Consider the following 22,976-nt stretch of genomic DNA (forward strand, 5'->3'; position numbering starts at 1 on the left):
GGACACATGTTCGTAGGACCTTCTTCCTCCATTTCCAGTCAGGGAGCCGGCTAGTGTGGCCGAGCGGTTCTAGGCGCTACAGTCTGGAAACGCGCGACCGCTACGGTCGCAGGTTCGGATCATGTCTCGGGTATGGATGTGTGTGATATCCTTAGGTTAGTTAGGTTTAAGTAGTTCTAAGTTCTACGGCAATGATAATCACAGATGTTAAGTGGTGGTGGTGGTTAGTGTTTAACGTCCCGTCGACAACGAGGTCATTAGAGATTGAGCGCAGGCTCGGGTTAGGGAAGGATTGGGAAGGAAATCGGCCGTGCCCTTTCAAAGGAACCATCCCGGCATTTGCCTGAAACGATTTAGGGAAATCACGGAAAACCTAAATCTGGATGGCCGGAGACGGGATTGAACCGTCGTCCTCCCGAATGCGAGTCCAGTGTGCTAACCACTGCGCCACCTCGCTCGGTAGATGTTAAGTCCCATAGTGCTCACAGCCATTTGAACCTTTTTTTTTTTTTTTTTTTTTTTAACGACACTGCGAAACTTTATACAGCTCGCACGGCTGAATTGTATTCTTGAATTCGACGAGAAGAGATCAGACAGATAGCAGCACAGTTGCTAACTTCCATCCGCGAAGTGCGAAAGCATGCTGCAACTCTGCCTGAAATCCGTACACTTTCTTTACGGGGTGGCATACGCTATATGGGGGTTGGCAATGTTAGTGACGGTTAGTGACTCGATGCTCTTTCTGCCCACACCTCTCCCCTCTACGGGACGGAGTGTGGAAAATCTGTGAACGCGATCTGCGTGCGTCTAGAGTAAATCTAATGTTAAAACGTGAAAACGTTTTATAAATATTTGCGCAGCGGTATGTTCAAATGGCTCTGAGCACTATGGGACTTATATGAGGTCATCAGTCCCCGAGAAGTTAGAACTACTTAAACCTAACTAACCTAAGGACATCACACACATCCATGCCCGAGGCAGGGTTCGAACCTGCGACCGTAGCAGCAGGGCGGTTCCGGACTGAAGCGCCTAGAACCGCTCGATCACAAAGTCCGGCGCAGCGGTATGTGAGGAGACACGCGAGTACCGGCTTGGTATCAACATGGGCGGATGTGGGGAAAACGCCTAAAAATCCGTTCCAGGCTGACCGGCTCACCAGCCCTCGTCGTTAATCTGCAAGCTGGATTCCATTCGGGTCAGGCGGGCCTTCCCGATTCCTGGAAGCGGCGCATTAACGCGCTGGGCTTTGCGGGCAAGTTTGAGTTTTCAGTCGCAGTGAAATGCCGACAATCTTGAGCGCACGTTCGGAGAGATGCTTTTAGAATATAATAATTTTTTTCTGAATTGTATTTTTTTGTAAGATAAGTCGAAGCATTGCACGTAGCACTAATATGCACTAATTATTATAGTAAAACATTTTACGTGGTGTAGTCCGAGGAGCGAGGTGTCAAAGCAAGACTGGCACTCCGCAACGCAACCACAAGAAAACATAGTCTGTGTAGCCGTATCAACGAATGATCGACACCGACGTATCTAGAACCAAACACACACACACACACACACACACACACACCGCAACGTGTTTCGCCACACCGCCGCAACAGGTCTTCTACTTAACGGCCTTGCACAGAACCGCTCAGCCCAGTCCGCGATCATCTATTAAGAGGACAGCATCGTCTTCTAGTGGGCCAGCTGTGTGAATAATGTACGAGGGCTATCCGGAAAGTAAGTTCCGATGGGGTGCGAAACGGAAACCACTGTGAAAATCCGATGAAGATTTGCACAGATATGTTGGACAATGCCTCTAGTGTGCCCGTCGATCGCGTCACATCGCCCTTTTTAGTTCTTAGCGCACGATGAGCAGGTATAGACTCTTCGAACAACAGTGTCTCGCGCCAAGTACGAGGGTCTCGTGTGCGATTTCGCCTGATGTCATGCAGCCCACATAACATAACTGTTATAAGTTTCCTTCTGCATGACAATTCTCGGCCGCACTCTGAAGGGGCAATGAAAATGCTCCTGCAGCATTTTCGATGGGAAGTGATAGATCACCCACAATATAGCCCGTAATTGACGCTCCCTGAGTTTAATCGCTGCTCACATGAACCCCTAGCTATGAAGACAACGTTCTGGCCCATACAAAGAGCTGTAGACCAGCGTAGAGAATTGGCAGGAAGCACAGGCGTCTTGCTTCTATGACGAGGGTATTGGAAAGTGCGTACAACGCCACGGCATATGTCTAACTGGGAGCGGCGACTATGTAGAGAAGTATCTGGAAGGTGTAGCTAACTGTTGTACATAAAACATTTTTGATTTTCACAGTGGTTTCCATTCTGCAACCCGTCGGACATTACTTTCCGAACAGGCCTCGTATTAGGCAGAACTCAAAGCGAACTTAAATGTACTCTGAATGAGGGACTTGTATTTTACCTGTATTAGGCGATTCACTAACGTTCAGAGATGATTGTGAATACAATGGACTGGACAACGTTAAATAATTTTTCTAATCTTTGTAGTAATAAAGCGAACTAATATTTTAAGTGTCATAGTAGTCATTTTGGTCTCCTCCTGGAGCAAACCAAATAACCTACCGTTGTACCGACGAGTGTATTTTCGTCCGGTAAAACATTTTATATATTTCAAAAAAATGGTTCAAATGGCTCTGAGCACTATGGGACTTAACAGCTATGGTCATCAGTCCCCTAGAACTTAGAACTACTTAAACCTAACTAACCTAAGGACATCACACAACACCCAGTCATCACGAGGCAGAGAAAATCCCTGACCCCGCCGGGAATCGAACCCGGGAACCCGGGCGTGGGAAGCGAGAACGCTACCGCACGACCACGAGCTGCGGACTATATATTTCCTTGTTATTTTTTAAATATCCTAGGCATATGTGGTATGTTAAAAATAGTGGTGATAGCAAACTACATTTATCGGAGGAGAAGGTAGTAAGTGTGCGCCTCCTTCAAGCCAACCTTGTGTCGGTGCCTTTTTGCTTCTGACGTTATTGTGTACTGCACTGCAACGGAACATAACACAGAACCGCAAGCAGTCTGAAACTGGAGCACGGCGCAAGCATTGGTGGGGTGTTCGGCAACTCCTAGTCTTTGCTGAGGGTACATTTCTGGCAGGATTGGCAGAATGGGTGCCTTAGTGATGGGCAAAAAATATCGATTTATCAGAATATCAATAATTCTGCGATATAATATCAATACATAACGACGACATCTAAATTACAGGGCCATACATTAATCGATATTTAAGACCGGATATCGAAAGCGATATTTTTATTTTCTGTCTTTTCTTGAGTTATAGCCACTACATTTCTCATCAGCGGATTTTTCCCCCAATCCAACTGTTACTATTACCAGTCCTTGCAACCTCACAGTAAATGTCTTACAATGGGTTTAATTTAATTTCATGTTCAGTACTACAAATGAGCACTAGATTTCAACAATAATGTATTTATACCGCATATTCATGAAAGCTTGTTACATCCGTGTGTCATTTCTACCATTGCAAATGATAGGTAAAAGATACAAAATGCACACTTTTGGTGACAGCACTGTACGAGAATGGTGGAAATTATCGCTCCCTGCTGCCAACTTCGAGGCAGAATGAGCGCTTTCCTTACCCCCTGATTGCCTGGATCAAAAGATAGACGCACAGTAAAAGTAAAATACACTTGGCACAAAAATCGCACACATTACTGTACTGGTATTTAATGGAAAATGGACTCTTATTGTCTGAAATGTTTATGGTAAGAACAATATTTCATGCTCGGAACACGTATCAGAAGTGTAGCTTTCCGCGTAGCGTATGCCATTTATCGACGATAAGGCCGAGCCATTCACGCAGTACCTACAAGATCCACCGAAGAATGACGCAACCTGCCGTCCTGCCAGCTACGTCTTTATTGTAGGTCAGGTGCTCTGCTATTGTTAGCTGGTTATCGTGATTTGACTCACTGTACACAGTGGAACAGTGTCAGTTGACAATGGGACGCGGTCCGCATGCTGTTGGATGTGTGCTCTGATTGTGTGTGTAAAGTGTTAATGTTTTAATTACAGTGTTTGCTTTGGCCTCAAGTTGATATGAGTTTCTGCAGGGGTAAATGTTAAACAGAGAGTTATGTTACTGTTTATCAGTGATGATTATTGGTTCCATTAATTGTGTTTTGTAAATAATTGATTTTATAGTGCATTGAGTGCCATTTATTGGTCACTGTTTGATATACTAATGTATTTGTCAGTTTTTAAATAATTGTTAATCATTTCTAGGACTTCGATCAAATTTTTTAAAAATCCTTTAAAAATTGAATATATCAACCGACATATGGAAATATCGACATTTTTGCCTCGGAAATATCGATATCTTTCTTAAACATCAGTACAATATGCATCGATATTTTTGAAAGTTGGTCGGAGTACACCGGTGGCAATCTCACCTGGACAAACAGTGGTGCCGCGCAGAGAGGCGGCTTTCGTTGTCGGGCTAGCACGCCTCCAGAAATCTGAAGCAGGTGGCCAGACGCCGGCAGGCCCTGTCCGTGACAGCCTCCGCCTCCCTCCCCCCCCCCCCCTTCCGTCCTGCCCTGCTCACCGCCCCCGCCCCCCCTCTTCAGTTCCGCCGCCACCGTCCCGACGCCGAGTTTGATGGTCCCGGGGATGCGGCTTCCGGGCAAACTGCGACTGCAACTTGTCCATTTGCGGCGGTCGGCATTCGCGGCCCCCCTAGTCCCTACCTGCGCCAGACAGCTTCCCCCTATCCTCGGGCGAGATCACGTAGCCAGCAGCTCACCACAACTTCCACACAACGCAGAGCTCGCTCACCTAGGGAAGCCGTCGGCGGTAAAGTGGTAGCCACGAGTCTCTGGAACTCTCAGCCTGACGTATCGATATCGCAGATGAATCTTAACATTTCATACAACTATCTGTGTTCTCAGCGAGCCGATCAGTTAACTCAACAACTGGGGGGTTTAAATTCCATGTTTTTATTTTTTACTATTTGAATACCCGGCGTTGTCCAGGTATATATTTATTCTAGTTAAGTTTGCTCATCTCCACCTTCTCTCTCTCCCTGTCTTTCTCCTTGGCTCTCGTATCTGTTCATTTCGTTTCTCCCTCTTCTTCTGTCCACCGCATCTACCCCCACCCCCTCCCCACTGCCTATCTCCTCGTGTCTCTCACTCTGTCCATCTCCTCCTACCCACTGTCTATGTCAACCTCCTCCTCTTTGCTTCCTCTTTCCACCTCCTTCTCTTTACTTCCTCTTTCCACCTCCTTCTCTTTACTTCCTCTTTCCACCTCCTTCTCTTTACTTCCTCTTTCCACCTCCTTCTCTTTACTTCCTCTTTCCACCTCCTTCTCTTTGCTTCCTCTTTCCACCTCCTTCTCTTTACTTCCTCTGTCCACCTCCTCCTCTTTCATTCCTCTGTCCACCTCCTCCTCTTTCATTCCTTTGTCCACCTCCTTCTCTTTCATTCCTTTGTCCACCTCCTCCTCTTTCATTCCTCTGTCCACCTCCTCTTCTTTCATTCCTCTGTCCACCTCCTCTTCTTTCATTCCTCTGTCCACCTCCTCTTCTTTCATTCCTCTGTCCACCTCCTCTTCTTTCATTCCTCTGTCCACCTCTTCCTTTTTCATTCCTCTGTCCAACTCTTCCTTTTTCATTCCTCTGTCCACCTCTTCCTTTTTCATTCCTCTGTCCATCTGTTGATCTTTTACTTCCCCTGCCCATCTGCTGCTCTTTTGCTTCCTCTGTGAATCCGCTGCTCTTTTACTTGCTCTGTCAATCTACTGCTCTTTTACTTGCTCTGTCAATCTACTGCTCTTTTACTTGCTCTGTCAATCTACTGCTCTTTTACTTGCTCTGTCAATCTACTGCTCTTTTACTTGCTCTGTCAATCTACTGCTCTTTTACTTGCTCTGTCAATCTACTGCTCTTTTACTTCCTCTGTCCATCTGCTTCTCCTTTACTTCCTCTGTGGATCTGCTCCTCTTCCCTTCCTCTGTCCACATCCATCTCCCTCACTGTGTCCATGACCTCCTTCCCCCTCTCTGCTTATCCATGCTTCCTGACTCCTCCCCTCTCCACGTTGCCAACGCCAGTCAGGGTTTCCGTTTCTTAACTCGGCAGTATTTTTCTATGTCATAATATTACCTGTAGAGAATTTCGTTCTGCAGTTTCGATTTCACGCAGCTCAGTCTCTATGACGTCAAGTCGCCTGAATAGTATGTCGTAAGATAATTTTCTGGGTACATTCAGCGGCACATGTGGTTGCTAACTTCGAATTTTATTGTGAATAGATTTAGCAGCAGAGAAGTAATAAAATTGAACGCCATGCCTGATGCGACGGTTTTACTTCATGTGAAGAGAAAATGTAGTAAGCGATAATTTTTTTTCCTTTCATCATTTTGTGCAAGCTGTCAGAGAGAAAAAGTTTCGAAAAGGTTTGAAATCATGTGTTTAGTTTGTTGCAAGTCACTACGTGCCCTCACTCTCAAATACTGGATGCATGATTCTGCAAATTCGCGTGTCGTGAGCTACAGTGCTTTTTCACGCCCATCCCCGCCCGTTTGATTCGTTCGTGGTCCTTACACTCACAGCAATTTCCTGCAGACAGTAAGTCATATGTGCACCAAATTTGGTTGAAATTGTTCCAGTGGTTTAGAAGGAGATGTGGAATATGTGTACATAAACACATACATATGTACATCTATTTTTGTAATACTTACGGATTCGTGGCATAATTCCAATTTTTATCAATATCCACAGCACATATCCCTGTTCTCACTGCAAATCATCCATTTCTAGAACTTTGGACATCACGTCCATCGCGGGTTGGGGCCATTATCAAATAGCAAATAGGTGGGCATATCAATATTTGTTTGGTAAATTAAAAAACGCCTTCTCATGCTGCACTGTGTTTTATTTCTCTCAGACGCGTTTCGCCTTTCTTCTCCTTGAGGTATAGTCAGTGGGTTCTAGAATGATACAGTTTCGTTTTGATGTGTGTTGCCTGTAGATAATAAAACAATTCACGTCTCGTTTTTTTTATGTAAATAACTGATTACTTACATCCACTATTAATTAAATTCATTGATTTATAAGACTTGTTTCTTAAAACTAAGATCAATTTTGTATTTTGAGCCTGTGTACAAACTGAAAATAGATATCAAGAATTATATTGTATCTACCTTGTATGAGAAGAAACAGAAAGCTTTGGATTTTACGTCCCCTCAACGACAAGGTCTGTACAAACGGAACACAAGATCGGATGAGGGGAAGATGTGAACGGAAATCGGCAGGTCCTGCCTCAAAGGTTTTTGCCTGTAGATACTTAGAGAAATTGTGGACAAAGCTGCGGCATGTCGGGATGGTCCTCCCTCCAGCGCCTTAGCCACTGTCACCTTGCTCGGCAAATATACAGAAGTAAAGACATTATTGTCGTCAAAGTACACGACTGAGCATTAAAACTGCTACACCACGAAGATGACATGCTACAGACGCGAAATTTAGACGACAGGAAGAAGACGCTGTGATATGCAAATGATTAGCTTTCCAGCGCATTCACACAAGGTTGGCGCCGGTGGCGACACCTACAACGTGCTGACATGAGGAAAGTTTCCAACCGATTTCTCATACACAAGCAGCAGTTGACCGGCGTTGCCTGGTGAAACGTTGTTGTGATGCCTCATGTAAGGAGGAGAAATGCGTACCACCACGTTTCCGACTCAAAGGTCGGATTTAAGCCTATCACGATTGCGGTTTATCGTATCGCGACATTCCTGCTCGCGTTGGTCGATATCAATGACTGTTAGCAGAATATGGAATCGGTGGGTTCAGGAGGGTAATAAGGAACGGAGGGTAATAAGGAACGCCGTGCTGGATCCCAATGGCCTCGTATCACTAGCAGTCGAGATGACAGGCATCTTATCCGCATGGCTGTAACGGATCGTGCAGCCACGTCTCGATCCCTGAGCCAACAGATAGGGACGTTTGCAAGACAACAACCAACTGCACGAACTGTTCGACGACGTTTGCAGCAGCATGGACTATCTGCTCGGAGACCATGGCTGCGGTTACTCTTGACGCTGCATCGCAGATAGGAGCGCCTGCGATGGTGTACTCAACGACGAACCTGGGTGCACGGATGGCAAAACGTCATTTTTTCCGATGAACCCAGGTTCTGTTTACAACATCATGATGGTCGCATCCGTGTTTGCCGACATCGCGGTGAACGCACATTGGAAGCGTGTATTCGTCATCGCCATACTGGCGTATCACCCGACGTGATGGTATGGGGTTCCATTGGTTACACGTCTCGGTCACCTCTTGTTCGCATTGACAGCACTTTGGACAATGGACGTTGCATTTCAAATGTGTTACGACCTGTGGCTCTACCCTTCATTCGATCCCTGCGAAACCCCACATTTTAGCAGGATAATGCACGACCGCATGTTGCAGGTTCTGTACTGGCCTTTCTGTATACAGAAAATGTTCGACTGCTGCCCTGACCAGCACATTCTCCAGATCTCTCACCAACTGAAAACGTCTGGTCAACGGTGGCCGAGCAACTGGCTCGTCGCAATACGCCAGTCACTTCTCTTGATGAACTGCGGTATCGTGTTGAAGGTGGATGGGCAGCTGTACCTGTACACATCATCCAAGCTCTGTTTGACCCAATGCCCAGGCGTATCAAGGCCGTTATTACGGCCAAAGGTGGTTGTTGTGGTTACTTATTTCTCAGGATCTATGCGCCCAAATTGCGTGAAAATGTAATCACATGTCAGTTCTAGTAAAATATATTTGTCCAATGAATACCCGTTTATCAGCTGCATTTCTTCTTGGTGTAGGAATTCTAATGTCCAGTAGTGTATTAGCAAGAAAGCATGTAACGTTCGTAATATTAACTATAAACTCTAAGGACTAAGGTAATCAACAACTGTGCTGCTTCCTTGCTTGGTATGGACTTAATTGAACTGCTTAACATAGTAAATACTGCCTTATCCAGACGCGCATATAATTACTTCAACTGGTGTTGTCAAACTCGTTACTCCTGCCACATCAAATAACAAAATACCCTTGTAACACGAAGACAATGTAACATTACAGTTTCATCAGAAATGAGCAAAACATAGACATGAATAACGAGCAATCAGTATATTATTAATATGAAATAAACTTACGTGTTTTCATTTGTTCCCTGCAAAATGGTTGCTGTATGTTGCTTATATACCTTTTAGAAGTTGTGGTGTGGCATAATAGAGGTCGCTCCAGTGATCCATACTGCACTAATTACGTACCACAGTCCTGGTCTCATGTCATGTACAGTTTCTTCACGCCCTGACGAGCCTTTTCCGAACTGCAACAGAAATTTTTCTCTGAGTTCATAACTTGATAGAATCAGCTATGCATTATCGGGTATAAAGATTCTTTCAGTATCAATCTCTCCACTTCACACACACTCCTGTAACCACTTGTTGTACTGACATTTAGAGACAGCATCGTGAGGCAATACTGGCCCTACCACTTATCTTAGAAGCTAGAATAAGGACAGGCAAACCTACGTTTCTAGCATTAGTAGACTTAGAGAAAGCTTTTGACAATGTTGAGTGGAATACTCTCTTTCAAATTCTGAAGGTGGTAGGGGTAAAATACAGGGAGCGAAAGGCTATTTACAATTTGTACAGAAACCAGATGGCAATTATAAGAGTCGAGGAGCATGAAAGGGAAGCAGCGATTGGGAAGTGAGTGAGACAGGGTTGTAGCCTCTCCCCGATGTTATTCAATCTGTATATTGAGTAAGCAGTAAAGAAAACAAAAGAAAAATTCAGAGTAGGTATTAAAATCCATGGAGAAGGTTCGCTGATGACATTGTAATTCTGTCAGAGACAGCAAAGGATTTGGAAGAGCAGTTGAACGGAGTGGATAGTGTCTTGTAAGGAGGATATAAGATGAACATCAACAAAAGTAAAACGAGGATAATGGAATGTAGTCGAATTAAGTCGGGTGATGCTGAGGGAATTAGATTAGGAAATGAGACGCTTAAAGTAGTAAAGGAATTTTGCTATTTGGGGAGCAAAATAACTGATGATGGTCGAAGTAGAGAGGATATAAAATGTAGACTGGCAATGTCAACGAAACCGTTTCTGAAGAAGAGAAATTTGTTAACATCGAGTACAGATTTATGTGTCAGGAAGTCGTTTCTGAAAGTATTTGTTTGCAGTGTAGCCATGTATGGAAGTGAAACACGGACGATAAATAGTGTGGACAAGAAGAGAATAGAAGCTTTTGAAATGTGGTGCGCAGGCCTTTGTAGCCGAGAGGTTCTAGGCGCTACAGTCTCGAATCGCGCGACCGCTACGGTCGCAGGTTCGAATTCTGCCTCGGGCATGGATGTGTGTGATGTCCTTAGGTTGGTTAGGTTTAAGTAGTTCTAAGTTCTAGGGGACTGATGACCTCAGAAGTTTAGTCCCATAGTGCTCAGAGCCATTTGAACCATTTTGAAATGTGGTGCTACAGAAGAATGCTGATGATTAGATGGGTAGATCACAACATAACTAATGAGGAGGTATTGAATAGAATTGGGGAGAAGAGAAATTTGTGGCACAACTTGACTAGAAGAAGGGATCGGTTGGTAGGACATGTTCTGAGGCATCAAGGGATCACCAATTTAGTACTGGAGGGCAGCGTGGAGGGTAAAAATCGTAGAGGGAGACCAAGAGATGAGTACACTAAGCAGATTCAGAAGGATGTAGGTTGCAGTAGTTACTGGGAGATGAAGAAGCTTGCACAGGACAGAGTAGCATGGAGAGCAGTATCAAACCAGTCTCAGAACTGAAGAGCACAACAACAACAGTACACTGCCGTTACTCTGTAGGGTTTCAGCTTGAGGAATGGCCCAACGATTTTTCCCTGGTGTGTGGAATGGCCCAACGGTTTCTCCCTGGGCCTTCGGTTCCCGGAATTTTATTCCAAGGCTGATCCTAAGTCATACTGTCATTTGCTGGCTAAAACCGACATGCCACAGGATCCACAGGTCCTAATCCGACCCGGTGCGCCATGCGATGATGGGGCCTGCCAACCTGCTTGCTGTCTGGATACTATTTCTTAATTTGTTGTTCTCGTTTAGTTCCGTTATCTAGATAAATGAACAGATCAATTGTTGCACATGAATTGTCATGAGTATACCACATTTTAATATAACTGCAAATGTGTTATCGTAAGTAAGCGTTATGGTGTTTTAAGGAAAGTACCTAAATAAAATATATACATAAAAAGACCGATACCATTAATTTTTAAAAAGTCTACTTACCTCATTTGGCCGTATCCCATACTGGGTTACCATTTGCTGGCGCAGAACGCCAGGAATAACGCCAGCGTCATACGTCAGACTGCCTACACTGCACCCCGCGGAACCCTGCACCACTGGCCGGCTTTGTTCCCGGGTATCTGGCTTAGGGCGCGGTCCCCTTGCTGGTGAATCGAACTTGGTGCCCCCATCCCGAGTACGATCCGCCTCAGACAACCAGTTGCCTCCACTCAGTGAGCAGAATTTTGGAATTTACGCATGATAGTCCGGGTTTCACGAGCTGCAAGCTCCGCGATGTTTAGTGTAACTACTGACGAAGAAAACTGTTCGTACTTGCGGGATTCCAGTTGGCTACCTTAAAGCAGAGTGGCACTGCATTTGAGACCTACCTGCGAAGTAATTACATTATGATCATAAAGACCACCACCACCACTTTCCAGGAAATCGCGACAGTAGGGCCGTATCGCAAACTTGACCCAGTGTGTCAAGTACTGTGATTCGTCAACGTTATACACCACTGGCCATTAAAATTGCTACACCAAGAAGAAATGCAGATGATAATCGGGTATTCATTGGACAAATATATTATACTATAACTGATATGTGACTACATTTTCACGCGATTGGGTGCATAGATCGTGAGAAATCAGTACCTAGATCAACCACCTCTGGCCGTATAACGACCTTGATACGCCTAGGCATTGACTCAAACAGAGCTTGGATGGCGTGTACAGGTACAGCTGCCCATGCAGCTTCAACACGATTCCACAGTTCATCAAGAGTAGTGACTGGCGTATTGTGACAAGCCAGTTGCTCGGCCACCATTGACCAGACGTTTTCAACTGGTGAGAGATCTGGAGAATGTGCTGGCCAGGACAGCAGTCGAACATTTTCTGTATCCAGAAAGGCCCTTACAGGACCCGCAACATGCGGTCGTGCATTATCCCGTTGAACTGTAGGGTTACGCAAGGATCGAATGAAAGGTAGAGCCACGGGTCGTAACACATCTGAAATGTAACGTCCACTGTTCAAAGTGCCGTCAATGCGAACAAGAGGTGACCGAGACGTGTAACCAATGAGACCCCAACCATCACGCCGGGTGATACGCCAGTATGGCGATGACGAATATACGCTTCCAATGTGCGTTCACCGCGATGTTGCCAAACACGGATGCGACCATCATGATGCTGTAAACAGAACCTGGGTTCATCCGAGAAAATGACGTTTTGCCATCCGTGCACCCAGGTTCGTCGTTGAGTACACCATCGCAGGTGCTCCTGCCTGTGATGCAGCGTCAAGGGTAACCGCAGCCATAGTCTCCTAGTTGATAGTCCATGCTGTTGCAAACGTCGTCTAACTGTTCGTGCAGATGGTTGTTGTCTTGCAAACGTCCCCATCTGTTGACTCAGGGATCGAGACGTGGCTGCATGATCCGTTACAGCCATGCGGTTAAGATGCCTGTCATCTCGACTGCTGGTGATACGAGGCCGTTGGGACCCAGCACGGCGTTCCGTATTACCCTCCTGAACCTACCGATTCCATATTCTGCTAACAGTCATTGGATCTTGTCCAACGCGAACAGCAATGTCGCGATATGATAAACCGCAATCGCGATAGGTTACAATCCAACCTTTATCAAAGTCGGAAACGTGATGGTACGCATTTCTCCTCCTTACACGAGTATGTGTATGAGAAATCGGTTGGAAGCTTTCCTCATGTCGGCACGTTGTAGGTGTTGCAACTGGCGCCAACCTTCTGTGAATGCTATGAAAAGCTTATCATTTGCATATCACGGCATCTTCTTCCAGTCGGTTAAATTTCGCTTCTGTAGCACGTATTCTTCGTGGTGTAGCAATTTTAATGGCCAGTAGTATACTAGGCGCCTGCCTTTCGTCTGTATTGCAATGGCATATTGAATTCATTTATTTCATTTATTTCTTTAGATTTATAAAATAAATCTTACGCCGGAAATGTCCTATTAACAATAACATGTATTTTTTACTCAAGAGAAGGCTAATTTACTGTAGTAGCACAGTCAGTTTTCACTGTCCATACTGAGATGATCAACTCGTAGATAGTAGACCATTCGAAGTGCATGTAGTTTGGTGACGTTTTCGTCACTAGTGCGAAAACTAAATTAAATGAACAAGTAGTTGTAATTCAAAATCCAAGCACAAGGAGTCCCCAATCAGAATTTAATGCAAGTGACTCCATATCATACTGACTTTGACTGAACCTAATTGAATTAAGATTTGACCACAGCTGACTGTATGAACATTATTCGATGATCGCTTAGCTATACATATTTGCTTTTGCCAAACGATAAAGTAAAGAGTTATTTCGATATTAGCACGAAACACACGAAAATAGAAAGTACATACACACGTTATCGAATGAATTTATGGCTGCATGCACTTAAAATGGAAGGATCTCCTTTATAAGAGGAATTTCATACATACACCTTTTGACCGGAATTTCATACGTGCGTTTTTATCCCTGCAGTTTAATAAAGTCTGCCAAGAATTTTCTGCAACCCCACATTTTCAGAGTTACGTATTACTTAAACTAAAATATTCTAGCAACAGTACACGTTTCTGGAAACAAAAAGAAATTGTGGATATAAGAGAGGGACTGAATGTTTAGGAAAGGATTACATTTTAAGATTAAAACATCCCAGAAGTCTTAAGATGACAACAATCTGAATAAAGATATTTTCATTACAATATAGTTTACAGGAAAGACAAGGCACTCTTTAGAAAGAAGAAGACAGTTTAAGATTTCAAATAAGGTATGACAGCCATTATAAGGGGGGTTGACTTTTCAAGTCCGCGTGACTTTCATGAGTAGTAAATTTTGAATACCTATTTGTAGATAATGCCACTACTCAAGCTACTACTGATATTTTCTTCATCATTGTCTGTTTTACGCACTGAATAATAAGAAATACAAAAATACAGCTTGAAAACGAATTTGAAGATCTGCATATATATATATATATATATGGCGTGTATTTTCCGTAAGGAAACGAGCGCAGAAAAGAAAGAAAAATCGAAAAGAAAAATGCAGTTAATGTGTTAGGAGTGATATTACCACAGTTGTCGATATCCCCACGTTGCTACGTTTAATGTTGTTCAGAGTCTGGTTTCCTGGAAACAGTTAAAAGAACGCTAACCAACGTAATATGTTCTCGTGCCTGTGAAACAGATCACCGCAGCCTAATCAGAAATTAAGGAAATTCTGTAGAATCGGATGGCCATAAAGAGCTTGAAGTGATCAGATTATAAGAGGCAGTGATAAAAACTAGAAAAACAGACCCATCAGGCATAAAATCAGGAATTTAGATCGTGAATGTTCACCTAAGAATATTAAGATATAACAAATTAAATGAAGCAAAAATTCCAGGTCACAAAAGCCTAGACCAAACAGAAAATCATTAGCAGAAGTACTTACGCATACAAGAAAAGAAGTAACAGTACGCTGAAAGCAAAAGAAAGAAATCAAATACTGAGAATATATTAAGAACAAATGAAAACAATAAGAGTATAAGAGGACAAAGCAGCAAGTCACGGCAGGGTAGACACCACATTCCTTCACAGTCCATGGCACACGGCACAGTAACTTATATAAAGACTTGTCTGAATGTTACCGTAGTTCAGGAGGGTGTGCAGAAACGCGTGTAATACAATAGACAGTGAAAAATATTCCTCGAGATGATGATTCACCGGAAATGGTTACGCTGGCGGCAATGTAATACGAAATCAACTTAAAAAATCATATGTACAACGTTTGCGCAAGAAGACAAACTCTAACAGTTGAGGAGTCGTTCTGTTTCACAAGACATGAGAGCTGTCAACCTTCTGCGTCATGTACAAGATGTTCACCAAGATAGTCACGATCAGCATAAAAACAACAATATTGAATTTAAAATCAAGAGAAGGCACTGGCTATACACGTGGTGTCAGCGATCGCGCTGTCCGTATATAGAATGGGGAAGGCGCTCGATCTATCTGATTTTGGCCGTGGGCTCATTGTGAATGCCCGGAGGCTCGGCACGAACATTTCGGAAACTGCTCGACTTGTCGGGTGTCCGAGGAGCGCTGCGCTGTCCTCAACACGTATCGAAACCAAGGTGAAACCACTTGCAGACGCTGTGGGGTTCGGCGACCACATCCCATTACTGACGTCAGACGTTGTTGGCTGGGCAGACCGGTAAAACACGACAGGCGACGAACTGTGGCGGAACAAACATCAGACTTTAATGCTGGGCAGAGCATAAGCGTGTCTGAACACACAGTGCACCGAACACTCCCAACGATAGGCCTCCGCTGCCGATGACTCGTGTATATGGCAATGTTAACACAAGGACATCGCAACTACGACTGAAATGGGCACGTGACCGTCGGCACTGGACGTTGGCGCAGTGGCAGAGCGTTGCATGGTCTGATGAATCCCGATACCTTCTTCATCATGCCGATGGAAGGGCGCGAATCCGTCGTCTTCCAGGGGAAGAGCTAATTGACACCTGTACTGCGGGGCGGAGACAAGCCGGCAGCGGCTCCATTATGCTCTGGGGAACATCCACATGGGCATCCATGGGCCCTGTGGAGCTGGTGCAAGGCACCATGACAGTCATATTTCCCGACGGCAGTGACATTTTTCAGCAAGATAATGCTCCATGTCAGAAGGCTGGGAGGGTGAAGAAGTGGTTTGAGGAACACATTGGTGAGTTCCAATTGACATGTTGGCTCCCCATGTCATCAAATCTGAGCCGGATCTAACACATCTGGGTTCATCGCCCCTCCCCGGAACTTAAGGGAATTAGGTGACTTGTGTGGACAGATGTGGTGCCAACTCCCTCCAGCAACCTACGAAGGCCTCAGTGCTTCGATGCCACGACGCGTTACCGCTGTTATCTGTGCTAAAGGGGGACATAGCGGCTATTAGGCAGGTGGTCACAATGTTCTGGTTGATCAATGCAGAAGTTGGTGTACCTGAACGAGCCATAGGCAAGTCGTGAAAAGAAATTGTGAAAGGAGTGTTGAATGTGAATTACCACTCAGCCTGGTTTCATACGTTTTGAGGAATTTCCACTTGATTTCAAAGAAACCTGTCCGCACAGCTCTTGAAAAGCAGGGTTTTTATAAAACAAGGTGTACTGTTCTGTAGAACACGAACATCCAACTATTAAATATTGAAAGAAGATACACGAAAGGTGATTAAATATCACTAAGCTATTTTCAGCAAGTGCAAGTATCTTTCAGATCAGTGAATTCGAAAACTAAGAACGATGGCGTGCTCTTGGAACATACTGAAACCACCTTCGATTTTTTGTGTTTACCTGTAGTGTACATAAAATTCACCGACTAATGGAAGAACTTAATAGAGTTAGTTTGAAAGAAGTATGTCCGAAATACAGTAATGGAGAATCAACATACAGAAAAGAAAATAGTGCCAATTGACTAAAGTCCTAGTAACTGTGCACCGACCGTGGTGGCGCAGTGGTTATCACACTGAATTCGCATTCGGGAGGACGACGGTTCAATCCCGCGTCCAGCCATCCTGATCTAGGTTTTCCGTGATTTCCCTAAATCGCTCCAGGCAAATACAGGGATGGTTCCTTTGAAAGGGCACGGCCGACTTACTTCCCCGTCCTTCCCTAATCCGATGATCTCGATGACCTCGCTGTCTGGTCTCCTCCCCCAAACAACCCAACCCAAACCTAGTAGCTCTACAGAGTGTTTGTTTGTAAGACAACTGAAGAGTCATTCGTGGGACTACAAAAGAAATTAAAAGCAAGAAAAAATAAATTGCCTAATAGACGACCTAAGGGAGTGTGAGTCGCGACACTGGAAAACATGCAGGAGTATCTGTGTTTTAGGATACGCGCACCGTAATGTAGTGTATGGGAAAGTTCTGCGACAGGCGTTATCAAGCAGTGGGTATCAGATGGGTAATGACGACGATAACTGACTGAGAGCAACGTTACTGCTTGAAACTGTTACCGTCGTCCATGGTGAATTTAAAATCTTTTACAAAATCCAAAGTGCTCAGAGAAATCATAACCAGCTTATTTAATGCTGGCGCATGAGGAAGTTGTGTAATGGTGAAGCGTTCTTCCTCAAACTGCATCGAACTTGGTCGCCTTTACACTACTGTGCATTGTGTTCGATTCACATCGTGATTTCTTCGTGACTTTGATTTTGATCTTATTAATTTCATACTTGACTATTACAATGCCAATGTGTCTGAAACAGTTCGGAGAGCAGCGCGGGGTTAGCCGAGCGATCCAGGGCGCTGCGGTCATGGACTGTGTGGCTGGTCCCGGCGGAGGTTCGAGTCCTCCCTCGGGCATGGGTGTGTGTGTTTGCCCTTAGGATAATTTAGGTTAAGTAGTGTGTAACATTACGGACTGATAACCTCAGCAGTTAAGTCCCATAAGATTTCACACACATTTGAACAGTTCGGAGACGTGCCTTTTCGACTAGTGCCGGCACCAAGTGAGTGCAAACTGGGAAGCACAATGAACAGAAGTACCTGAGCTAACGCTCGCCACAAGTCTTCATGTGTCGTTGACTTGCCACTGGGGCATATGATTTCAGGCTATACTCTGCAGTGAACACGTTTCTTGAAGGAAATATCTGGTGGGTACTTTCTTGTGTACGAAATTGTCCCAGTAAATGTTAAACGCAGATACCAATATCTGGCTCTCGGAGCACAATGGCGGTCAGGAAGCAGCTGTCACCGTAGCTCTTGAGCTGTGCACCGTACTGATACTCGCAAGAGGTTTTGTTCAAATTGAAGCTGTTGGTTTTATATCGTTCGAAGCAACTCCTCTGCACACAATCGCCACGCGGGATTAGCCGAGCGGTCTATGGGCGCTGCAGTCATCGACTGTGCGGCTGATCCCAGCGGAGGTTCGAATCCTCCCTCGGGCATGGGTGTGTGTGTTTGTCCTTAGGATAATTTAGGTTAAGTAGTGTATAAGCTTAGGGAATGATGACCTTAGTAGTTAAGTCGCATAAGATTTCACACACTCTGCCCACGATCTAGCTGAGGGCATGCTCGCCGCCTTTTACGCCGTCGGTAGTGTCAAAGGCCGCGAGTTCTTTAGCTTTCTTCTTTTCGACCTGGGTGCATTCTCACGACCGTCTTGATGCGAACCTACATGTGACACAGGAAAATGTGGCAGTCTGAACTGTATTAACGAGCACTGGATTCAAGTACTCGTTGTACAAACGCTATTATTTAAGTTTACCTCATGAGCCAAATTCTTACACGGTTACATCAGAAAGACTGAAGAGGAATTTCTCCCTTCTCTTCCCTGTCATGTATTCGCGTCGCATAGACACCGTACAGATGACGCCTTCCGTAAGAAGTCTTTCTCCGGCAGTGGGTCCAGTCCGCACGCTTGCCGTTTAAAAGCGGCGCGTAATCGATTTCCCAGCCTGCTCGTCCGCCTGCTGCCTTGTGTGGGTGAGGGCCGGAGGAGCCCCTCCTGTGACAAGTGGCTGGCGAGATACCACGCGCCGACCCTGATAGCAGGTGCTCACGCGATACAGTGCCACACCGCAGGGCCGCCCGTGCACTGCGCACTGCATACTGCTTGAAAATGTTCAGTTTCTCAAAAGCACTCGCTATAAGCTTTTTCTTTGCCTCTCTACTCCTGCGATGCTAGTTCCCACAATAATTCACACTACTGCCAAGATCGAGAAATAGGTTAGAGTGTGCCAAGGTATGACAAGCGACTTGCGATGGCAGTCGTTAAAGCAAACGCGTTAATTCGTTGAGGCGAGACCTTAACACGAAATTTCAATCACCAACTTTCTCCTACGAATTTGAAAATACTTTTTCGGCTGTACTTCGTTCATCGTAAGAATAAACATGATGTAAACAAACACAAAAGGGATGATTGGTCAGTAGATGTAGTATACGTACACTTTAGTCCATTTGGAATTGCCTGGTAGCTGACATCTATCACTTGCCACTGCGGTGTTGCCGCATCAGCCGCCAGCTAACACACAAACACGGCAGGTCACGTCACAAACGCTGTTAATGTGTAACGCGGAGCAATGTTTTGAGCGGCATCCGCGAGGTGTGCCAGAGATGCGAGATGTTTTGCCGGTGACTGATTTTAACTAATTAATGACTGAACTGCGGCGGACGATACGTTCTGTAGCCCTGAATTTAAACTCATGTCCTAACCTAACCACAACCCCGTGATATATAATGTATCCGAGATAGCGGTGGTCAACAATCTGCACAATCGCTTAGTTCACGGCTGTTAAAGTTAGCCTTTACGGACAAACTCAAGACAGAAAGAGCTGATTTTCAGCTCTAAAACCAAGCTGTAATTTATTGCTATGACTGGTTACCTCAAACTATCCTCTCACTGGCTACACGAACTGCTGCGGTACCAACCCATAAGCAGTTCTCGTTGGCACTTCACTGCAGATTTTAGACGACACAGGCAGAATCCGGACGAAAGAAGAATGGTTGGTAGAAAAAGAAAGGCAGGTAAACTCAATATGAGATGAAACTGACGTGGCATAGAATTAGTAATAAAAATTATATTTAAACCAATGAACTAAAAAAAACTAAACTTCCTCCGAACAGGCCTTTGAAGGCCCAACGGTACCGACCGGCCGCAGTGTCATCCTCAGACCAAGGATATGGAGGGGCATGTGGTCAGCAAGCCGCTCTCTCGGCCGTATGTCAAGTTTACGAGACCGGAGCCGCTATTTCTCAATCAAGTAGCTCCTCAGTTTGCATCCAAGGGCTGAGTGCACCCTGGTTGCCAACAGCGTTCGGTATTCCGGATGGTCACCCATCCAAGTGCTAGCCTAGCCCGACAGCGCTTAACTTCGGTGATCTGACGGGAACCGATGTTACCACTGCGGCAAGGCCGTTGGCTAATTAAACCAATTAACTGAATAAAAGTGATAAATTCTTATAATTAGATTTAGAAATAAGAAAATTTCGCCATATGTTAAAAGGTAAAAAATGGTTCAAATGGCTCTGAGCACTATGGGACTTAACATCTATGGTCATCAGTCCCCTAGAACTTAGAACTACTTAAACCTAACTAACCTAAGGACAACACACACATCTATGCCCGAGGCAGGATTCGAACCTGCGACCGTAGCGGTCCCGCGGTTCCGGACTGAGCGCCTGAACCGCTAGACCACCGCGGCCGGCAAAAGGTAAAACCCACGACCTTAAACACGGCAGGCTGAAACGCCAGCCATTGCACTAAAGTGCAACACCGAGTGAAGTTCTTATATTTTTTACTGTCGTCACCCAGTGCCGGTGATGATTTGCACAGCCTTAAAAACATCGGTCTCATCAGTGTCCTGTAAAGCTTGACTAACGTAAGCCTATATTTATGATTATGATAGCACCATACGTGACGCTGAATCGGGTCTTGCGTGGTATCCATTAGTGCTTAGTTAGTGCTGTGTTGGAAATGTGTTATTTCATTAACATCGTTGTGTGTGTGTGTGTGTGTGTGTGTGTGTGTGTGTGTGTGCTTTGTTTGTGGTATGGCTGTCGTGTGTGATGAAATACGAAACGCATCAAGGAAGAACGCCGACAAGGAACTGGAAGTGAACCGACCAATTGTTGCGGCCTTTTGGCAGTTTCAAACGGTTCGGGTGTGACGTCGAGCGTGCTGATTGGTGGAAACCGACTCCAACGCGTGATGTCAGGTGTTAAGGGTCAAGTAATTTTAATCAGATTTACTGTTTGTTACGCTCTTTCAAGTAGGTCCTAGTAATGTATTAGAAATTTTTTTACTAAGTTACGGTAAATGAAACTTTAAGATAACCTGAATAGGTACCAACGTGTTTTTATTAATTGTGCTTCTACTATGTAGTTCTTGATTCAAAAATTGTGTGCAGTCGCAGTCTCTGCATTGTTATGCTGTGATTCTCGCGATGTTGATATGCAGAATGAAAACAATGGCTGACGCTGTTTCTCGCTCCATAGTAAAAAACGCGCATGGAACACCGTTAGGAAGTGGGGAGAAGCAAGTTGTTCACAGCGTTACTCACAAGTTTGTAGAAAAAAATTTGTTTTGAAAGTTTCCGAGGAAGTGTGTGTACTACAGTGAATACGTTTTAAAAACGGGAATCTTAGCTAACTGTGTAGCGTTGTAGAATGGTTATGCGGGCCAGTCCACTTGTAGATAGTTCAAATCTCAATTTGATCTTCCTTTTCTCGTTCATTCTGGAATAGCTACATATTTTAAATGTAAGATTAATCAAATTTGTGCCAGTTAAAACATCTAATCATTATTTTTTATGAAAATGCAAATCTTCTTGTTCCTAATTAGGCCCCACACATTAGAAGCAAAATTACAATTTTCACTGCAGATATAAATTCTTAATTTGCGATATTACGCACAAAATTCCAGTTTTCATTGCAAATATAAATTCTTAGTTAGCGATATTTTATAAAACATTGTTATGAAGATTGTTTATATTAAGAAAATATAACAAATGTTTGAGACAAATATTAAAAATTGAGTACTCTTTATTCAGATTATATGCATCATTTTATACCAAAAACGTTATCTCACAGAGCATCCTAGAAACGCGGAAAATAACAGTTTTCACCGTATCGAGGACACAAATGCTGCATTTTTATAGTTGCCACAGTACCATTAAAACATGAACCACACAACTGAGCCGGTCGGAGTGGCCGAGCGGTTCTAGGCGCTTCAGTCTGGGACCGCGCGACCGCTATGGTCGCAAGTTCGAATCCTACCTCTGGCTTGGATGTGTGTGATGTCCTTAGGTTAGATAGGTTTAAGTAGTTCTAAGTTCTAGGGGGCTGATGATCTAAGATGTTAAGTCCCATAGTGCTCAGAGCCATTTGAACCAACGCAACTGAAAAGGAGCCAAGTTAAGGAATTTGTCACGAGAAATAAAAAGACATTTAAACTGCCGAATCTACTGAAACTTTCGATCGACTCGTTATCAATGTAGCAGATAGCATTTCCAGTACAGAAATGTATATCGGATTCGGGTATGAAAGTAGCTCAGATATTAACAGTCGAGTGAATGAGGAATACCTTCAGTGGCTTCAATTTTTTTACTATACAGTGAAGTTCCTGCAGTATGCTCTCGCGTCACATACGTCTCGCTCAGGAGAATTATTCTGTGTTAAAGTTACAAATCTTGGTCACACTTGTTTTCAATTACAGTACTACGTTAGCTGAGAACAAGAGCATATTACGCTTTTCGTCTGGTCCTTTAAGAAGCGTGTGTTATTACTGAAAATTTTGCCGATTATTATTTCATTCTCTTTAAAATCTAAATGATTTTCGAAGTTACATTGTTTTCTGCTCGTTTCTGTTTACGGTTTAAATGCAATTGGTCTCAACACTGCAGATTAATCAGACCAGCTGGCTAGGCGGTGCTGTCAAAGGTAAATGGGCCGATAAAGCTGCTGTCCCGTATTATCGCACAGTCGATGTGCTCATAACGCGCAGCATAAAACGTTTCCGTATTATCGTACTTGACTGTACTAGAGAAAGCTTGACTTACGCTCCACGTGAAAAGGAAATCGAATGAGATTCCAGCAAACGCGGAAGAATATATAGTGTAGTGTTGACTTCAGGTTTATTCTTATGATGAACACAAGAGGGAAGTGA

At 44.4% G+C, this 22,976-nt stretch overlaps 1 pseudogene; it reads right to left on the reverse strand.

Annotated features, from left to right (window-relative positions):
• Window positions 1-20,115: 20,115 nt before the first annotated feature.
• On the reverse strand, window positions 20,116-20,233 carry LOC124709189 (annotated as a pseudogene).
• Between the last annotated feature and the right edge of the window lie 2,743 nt (window positions 20,234-22,976).

This window comes from Schistocerca piceifrons, chromosome 7 (genome assembly GCF_021461385.2).
Source record: "Schistocerca piceifrons isolate TAMUIC-IGC-003096 chromosome 7, iqSchPice1.1, whole genome shotgun sequence".
NCBI classification, from domain to species: domain Eukaryota; kingdom Metazoa; phylum Arthropoda; class Insecta; order Orthoptera; family Acrididae; genus Schistocerca; species Schistocerca piceifrons.